Below are 7708 nucleotides of genomic sequence, written 5' to 3'. Positions count from 1 at the left end.
AAGTTTGTGGCACAACTTGACTAGAAGAAGGGATCGGTTGGTAGGACATGTTTTGAGGCATCAAGGGATCACAAATTTAGCATTGGAGGGCAGTGTGGAGGGTAAAAACCGTAGAGGGAGACCGAGAGATGGGTACACTAAGCAGATTCAGAAGAATGTAGGTTGCAGTAGGTACTGGGAGATGAAGAAGCTTGCACAGGATAGAGTAGCATGGAGAGCTGCATCAAACCAGTCTCAGGACTGAAGACCACAACAACAACAACACTTCTGCTATTGAAATTATGTCGCGGTAGTCGGACTGCGTCTGCTGAATTTTCCTACCTTTGCCCACGCTAGACTGATATGGGCCGGTGACGCTGGCCATTACATTTTTAAGTCTGTGGGCTAAGAGCCGCGAAAAAATTTTATAGTCACTCTTCAGCAGAGTGATTGGTCTCAAATTTCCAATTTTCTTGCCAGCCGATTTTTTTGCGATTAACACTATCATACCTTCGCGAAAATCTTTCGGTATCTCCTTATTGAGGTTCAGAAGTTCATTACAGATGCATGTAATTCTATGTTTTATATGTTCCCAGAAGACTTGATAAAATTCTGCTGGTATGCCGTCAGCTCCAGGGGATTTATTTTTTGCACTTTGATAGACAGCATAGTGTACATCGTCTTCGGTCGCCTCCGCTATTAGAGCTTCCGCGTACGCGTTACCAACGCGTCCTTGCAGGTGGGTCAATAAATCGTCCTGTGCTTTTTCGTCTACCTCTTTATGTGAAAACAAGTTGTCGAAATGGGTTAGTATTTCTGCTTTTATGTCGTTGTGCATTGTCAAGGTGGTTCCATTATAAGTTTTAAGCTCCGTCAGTATTTTGCGGAATCCTCGTTTAGTTTCACGAATCACATGATATACCGAAGTGGCTTCTTTTTGCGCCACAGTCTCTGCTCTTGACCTTATTTGGTATCCTTCAAGCTGTAGTCACCTTAATGTCAGTATTTTTGTCTGGATTTTTTTAATTCTCCCATGGTTCCCAATAGCTGTAGCACCTTGCAGGTAGAGTTCTCGGAGACAATGAAAGTAAAATTCTATCGTTCTTTTCCGCCAAAAGCTCTTCTCCCGGGAGTAGTTGATGAAACATCTCCGGATCTGAGGTTTGGCGCATTTGAGCCACCAATCCAAAGTCGAGTGGTAAGAGATGAGTTTGGTCTCGCAGGCTCTCCAAGTGGTGAGAAAGGCTTCTCGACAGGCAGGATCTTTTAAGTGTGAAACATTAAGTTTCCATGGCCCTTTATATCGACAGGTTCCTTGTCGTTCCAAATTTAATGTGCATATATATGCAGCGTGGTCCGAAAAAACGGTTGGCCAAACTTCAGACTGCAGGATGCGGTGTTTCAGATTGGGCGAGACATATATTCGATCCAACCGGCTCGCTGAATGATTAGTGAGGTGGGTAAAGCCGGGTGCCGCGCAGTGCTTTTGCTCCCACGAATCAGTTAAACGGAGGTCGGCGACGATACGTTCCAGGTCCCGCGATTTGTTGTAGTTCGGAGTTTGGTCTTTGGCATGTATGACACTGTTAAAGTCGCCTCCAAGGATGGTATGGGTGCAGTGTACACCAAACAAAGGAAACATTCCCTCCTTAAAAAACTGTGCTCGTTGGCACCGATTGGTAGAACCAGATGGGGCATAGACATTAATAATCCTGGTGTTATAAAGCGTGCCGGCAATGCCTCTGCCGTTAGGCAGTTTTGTTACGTCTGTAATGACGACGCCCTCTTTGAAAAGAAATGAGGTACCCAAATCACATCCAATTCCAGGATTGACTATAGCATTATACCCGTGTATGAAGTCAAGTTCGATGTTTGTTACTTCTTGTAAAAACAAAATGTCCACATCAGCTGCATACAGGAAATCTTTTAAATTTTGTAAATTAAATGGGCTACAAATTTTATTGATGTTCAGCGTAGCGATCTTATATGCCTGCAACGGAACTAAGTTAGCCAAGACGGGAGTGTAATTAGGAAAAACTCTGGCAACATATCATTTCGAAAAAACATTAAGAAATCTGACCTGAGGGACATGTGGACACAAGTCAGTAAAACCGTTCAGACTAGAAATATTCATGACTTGGGAAGGGATCAGTCGGCTTCTCCGTGTCTGGGACAGTATCCGTCGCGGCGATGACATTCAAGACGACGTCATCTCGTGGTGTGGCCATCGTGGTGACTGTAACGGTTCCTGTGGTGTCCATAATTGCGTCCTCCTTTGTAGTGTCGTCGACATCGTCTGCCCACGGATGCGACAGCCCTGTCATCGGTTCGTCATTAAGTGGTGCACTATATTCAGGTGTTTGCTGGTGATTTTTATCTTCGGTTCGGGTAATTGCTACGTCATCGGAGGGCAAACTGGCAGAACCTGAGGTACTATCCAAGGACACAGGGTCTTCGTTAGATGACTGCTGATTGCACTGCAAGTTCTCAGATGCAGATTGACGTATTTTGCCCCCTATTTGCTTCGCCTGTTCACGCAGTTGTGGTGCAGTCTGCTCTGCACCTTGACGTGCGATCCTCCGTTTTTTAGATTTCTTGGGAGATGCGTCTCGTGGTGGACTTTGGACGGTACCTGAAGAAGCCTCAGGTTGCAAAGTAGCACTACTCGAAGTGATTGACGCCAGGTCTGATTTCATTGCACTTGACGGGCTGTGGTCAGTGCCTAAGGCAGCTGCAGGATTCGGAGGAGCACCACTAGAAACGGCTGGTTGCGAGTCCGTTTTCTGTGCACCTGATACGCTTTTGATACCTCCTAAAGAAGCTCCAGGATGCAGAGGAGCACTACCCGAAGCGACTGAGGTCGCGTCCGTATCCATTGCCTCATTGGGCGATTCCACGGCGACAAGGGCAGGAGCAGATATGTCTTCGCAGGAGGGTTGAGTGTCTACAGATGCTACACCTGAGTCGGTCGGTTGGTCGGTCGCTTGTGGGTCGGTATTCGTAGTAACTTCGGGGGGCGCAGTGGCACTTGCAAAACACCGCGCTACGGCGACATATGTCACGGGCAGCGTTGACATAGCAGGGGGCTGACGGCATCGCCTTTGAACACATTCTGCACGAACGTGGCCTGGTAAATTGCAGACAGCACACGTTTTCGGTTGGTCATCATACATCACAACAGCTCTATATCCGCAGACGTTTATAAGCGACGGAATGTGCTTCTGCAATTCGACTTTTAATTGGCGCACACCATTCAAAACAGGGAATTTGTGTGCAGCAGACCACCGTTCGGCAATATTACTCAAAACTTTCCCGTATGGAGCAATAACAGCATTTATCTGGTCACTTGTAATTTCAAAGGGAAGTTCAAAGACTCGCACGGTCCGAATACCTAGACCAGCATGGGCAACCGTAACCTCCCCAACATTTCCGTCAGCATGTTTAAATTTCAGAATGCCACCACAAGATCGAACTATCCTTTCACACAATTCTGGACTGGCAAGTTTTACGGAAACCACACTGTTCATAATCGAGAAATATATGCCGATAATATCATCAAGTCCTATTTTAACATCATCCTCTAACCACTGTTCAACATCAAATGACCTCGGTCGGACAAAGTTGCGATCAAACGTGAATTTCAAAGTATCTTTTCGTTGCAGTTGCGACATCTCTTACTTCTTTTCCATGTCTACACAAATACTATAGACAGCGACGCGTTGCAGCAAGAGCAGAGACTTACCACGCGGAGCTAACTCAGCACAGCACACAGCACGGCACTTCCGACCTCCAGCGCAGCCGCTGGCTGACTGACTGAGCTAGCCGGGCTGATTCGGTGAATACCTGCCGGGTAGCACGTAACACAGTACTCGTTTGGGTTGGGTGGTCCCATACGGAATCTCTCCATGCTGCCTAATTTTTTCCTAACGTCACACTCGTCACGTACTTCACTTTTATTTCATAATCATTTCTGAGAGATAAAGGAATTGCATGACAACCTGCAGAGCTAGTGGCGTCAAAATTAACATACATACTTGATGTGACTCAAAAGCCGAACAAGTTACTTTCCGTAGTTGTTTTAGATGTGCAAGTGGCAGTCAAAACTGGCGGTGACGGCACTCTGCCGACCATTTCGCTAGTTAACACCGGTCTTGTTGTGTGTGTTTCAAGCCCAAGAGCAGCTCCAAGTAGAAAAGAATCAACAGCAACATTCAGACGGTTTCGTACTGCTCAATTGCTACATTAAAAAGGTATGTTTCTTTTTCAGAACAGTAAAAACACGACCGTGACAGGATTCAAACCTGCAATCTTCGGATCCGAGGTCCAACACCTTATCTATTAGGCCACACGGTCACTGACGACCAAGTATTACTTATATACGACTCATCTCGAAACGCTCACACCCCTGAGGAATTGTGTTTTCGTTCTACACAGCCGCTGGCCCATGCTCTTTCCCACCCATTCGTTACATTCAACCTCTTACGAGACCGACCAAATATAGGCTGGGCAACAAGACCAAACACTTTGTGCATTCGGAATCGAAGGCAGGGCGTCCCTCGCCGCATTTGCTACGGTTGCCATTTGATACTTCTGCAGAAGCGGCGGCGGCGACGACGACGACGACGACGAAGACGACGACTGCGAAAGGCTCTGAAGTATGTGAGAAATACATCTGTAAAATGTAATTCAGACTGCCTCGTCCCGCCTTATTCTGTACCACTTTGGCAAATGCTTTATCTGCGCCATTCGCCTTAATCACATCTGAGAGTAATTCTTAATAAAACGGCTGTCGCTAATTGTTCGTCATCACAGATACAGTTTGCTATACGGCCACGACGCGCAACTGATTTCCAAAATTCGTCTTCCTCCTGTGAGGATGGAACCCACGACCTCTGGTTTACTAGACCAGTGCTCTACCACTGAGCTAAAGAGGCGCGGCCTAGCGGTACTCTTGGGTACTCTTGGGTACTTCGTCCTTACGGTCGTCTGCATCATCAGACTTCAGCTGACAACAGTTCATATTACCGACTAATATCTGCAGCTATGACGACCCTTTACTGCTTGGTTACACATCTGACACACAACCGATGTTCTCTCCAAACAACAAAACTTGCATTTCAGAACATGTCTTTCACACATGTCTACAAAATCACCTTCACCTTCAAATACAGTTTACTTGCGACTGACGGAGACGTAGGCAAAGTTTAAAGTTGCTATTTCCATTACATCACGTTAATCAGAAAAACGGTAATTTACATCAACAGCGGAAAAAATTTCTTTCCGCCCAGCGTGGAGCTCGAACCCACAACCCTGAGATTAAGAGCCTAATGCTCTATCGACTGAGCAAGCCGGGCTGATTCGGTGAATACCTGACGGGTAGCACGTAACACAGTACTCGTTTGGGTTGGGTGGTCCCATACAGTATCTCTCCATGCTGCCTAATGTTTTCCTAACGTCACACTCGTCACGTACTTCACTTTTATGTCATAATCATTTCTGAGAGGTAAGGGAATAGCATAACATCCTGCAGAGGTAGTGGCGTCAAAATTAACACACATACTTGATGTGACTCAAAAGCCGAACGAGTTACTTTCCGACGTTGTTTTAGATGTGCAAGTGCCAGTCAAAACTCGCGGTGACGACTCTCTGCCGACCATTTCGCTAGTTAACACCGGTCTTGTTGTGTGTGTTTCAAGCTCAAGAGCATCTCCAAGCAGAAAATGGTCAACAGCAACATTCAGACGGTTTCGTACTGCTCAATTGCTACATTAAAACGGTATGTTTCTTTTTCAGAACTGGAAAAACACGAGCGTGACAGCACTCGAACGTGTAATCTTCAGATCCGAAGTCCGACGCCTGATCCATTAGGCCACACGGTCACTGACGTTCAACTATAACTTGTATACGACTCATCTCGAAACGCTCACACCCCTGGGGAATTGTGTTTTCGTTCTGCACAGCCGCTGCCCCTTGCTCTTTCCGACCTATTCGTTACATTCAAACTCTTACGAGACCGACCAAATATAGACTGGGATACAAGACCACACACCTTGTGCATTCGGAATCGAAGGCAGAGCGTCCCTGGCCGCATTTGCTACGATGGCCATTTGCTACTTCTGCAGAAGCGGCGGCGGCGACGACGACGACGACGACGACGACGACGTTGACGATGACCGCGAGAGGCTCTGACATATGTGAGAAATACGTCTATTAAATGTAGTTCTGATTGCCTCGTCCCACCTTATAATGCACCTTTTTTTTTCTTTATTGTTATTTTATACCTATACATAGGTAGGCCGGCAGCGGCGTAACTAAGCCGCTCTTCGGCCACAGACATGAACATAGTACAAGCAGTAAGAGATACAAAGGGACATGGAGGTTAAAAAACAGTAGACAAACAGAGTAATATAACAGAAGCCGTTCACTGTGGAGCAGTCATGTTAAAAGCGATTCACACAGCACATAACGGAGAGATACAAACCAGCACACGGGAACGATGGAGCACGGAACAAGAGACACGGATGCACTAACAGGACGACGAAACACATAAGCACTGCGGCGACAATCTCCGGTGGTTGGTGATGCACTTGTCACACGAGTAAGGCCGGGGACCTGCCAGAGGGAAGGGGCGAGTGTTGGAGGGAATGGGGGGGTTTGATGCCAATGGGGAGAGGATGGGAGAGGGAGGGGTGGTGTGTGGAAGCCCAGGGAGTGGGTACGGAGGGCAGGAGGGAGGGAGAGAAGGGAGAGAGGGTGCCCACAGGAGAAGGAGAGGAGAGGGAAGGCAAGGCTCAAAGTTGGTAGGAGGGGTAGATGGAGGGGAGGAGTTCATCATCCGGGAGGGGGAGTTGGCGGAAGCCACCTTGGGAGAGGGTGTGCAGAGTGTGAAGATGGAGAGCAGGTGGGATACAGGAGTACAGGCGCGGCAGCGGGTTGGGCTGGGAGAGGATGGGAGAGACAAGCGGGTGGGATGATCAAGCTTGCGGGAGGTTATACTGCACCGCTCTGGCAAATGCTTTATCTGCGCCATTTGCCTTAATCACATCTGAGAGTAATTCTTAATAAAACGCCTGTCGCTAATTGTTCGTCATCACAGATACTGTTTGCTATACGGTCACGACGCGCAACTGATTTCCAAAATTCGTCTTCCTCCTGTGAGGATGGAACTTACAACCCCTGGTTTACTAGACCAGTGCTCTACCACTGAGCTAAAGAGGCGCGGTCCAGCGGTACTCATGCGTACTTTGTCCTTACGGTCGTCTGCATCATCAGACTTCAGCTGACAACACTTCATATTACCGGCTAATATTTCCAGCTATGGCGACCCATTACTGCTTGGCTACACATCTGACACGTAACCGATGTGCTCTCCATACAACAACACTTGCATTTCAGAACATGTCTTTCACACATGTCTACAAAATCACCTTCACCTTCAAATACAGTTTCCTTGCGACTGACAGAGACGTAGGCAAAGTTTAAAGTTGCTATTTCCATTACATCACGTTAATCATAAAAACGTTAATTTACATCTGCAGCAGAACAAAATTTCGTTCCGCCCAGTGTGGGGCTCGAACCCACGACTCTGGGATTAAGAGCCTCACGCTCTACCGACTTGCATTTTTTTTTTTTGTTCATTGTAATTTGTGTATTCGTTTGTTTTCTATCCATCTCCTTTGCTCGTTTCTGCTATCTGTTTTGCGCTTTTGTTTCATTCAAAATACACCAA

At 47.0% G+C, this 7708-nt stretch overlaps 1 non-coding gene across 1 annotated transcript; it reads right to left on the bottom strand.

Annotated features, from left to right (window-relative positions):
* Nucleotides 1-4841: 4841 nt before the first annotated feature.
* Trnat-agu (transfer RNA threonine (anticodon AGU)) lies at nucleotides 4842-4913 on the bottom strand. The gene has a single exon. It is a non-coding gene; the product is annotated as a tRNA-Thr (tRNA).
* Nucleotides 4914-7708: the final 2795 nt, after the last annotated feature.

The sequence above is a fragment of the Schistocerca gregaria genome, unplaced genomic scaffold (assembly GCF_023897955.1).
Source record: "Schistocerca gregaria isolate iqSchGreg1 unplaced genomic scaffold, iqSchGreg1.2 ptg000178l, whole genome shotgun sequence".
Classification (NCBI taxonomy): domain Eukaryota; kingdom Metazoa; phylum Arthropoda; class Insecta; order Orthoptera; family Acrididae; genus Schistocerca; species Schistocerca gregaria.
The sequence above is the reverse complement of the archived record's forward strand: the minus strand, read 5'-3'. Positions and strand labels throughout refer to the sequence as shown.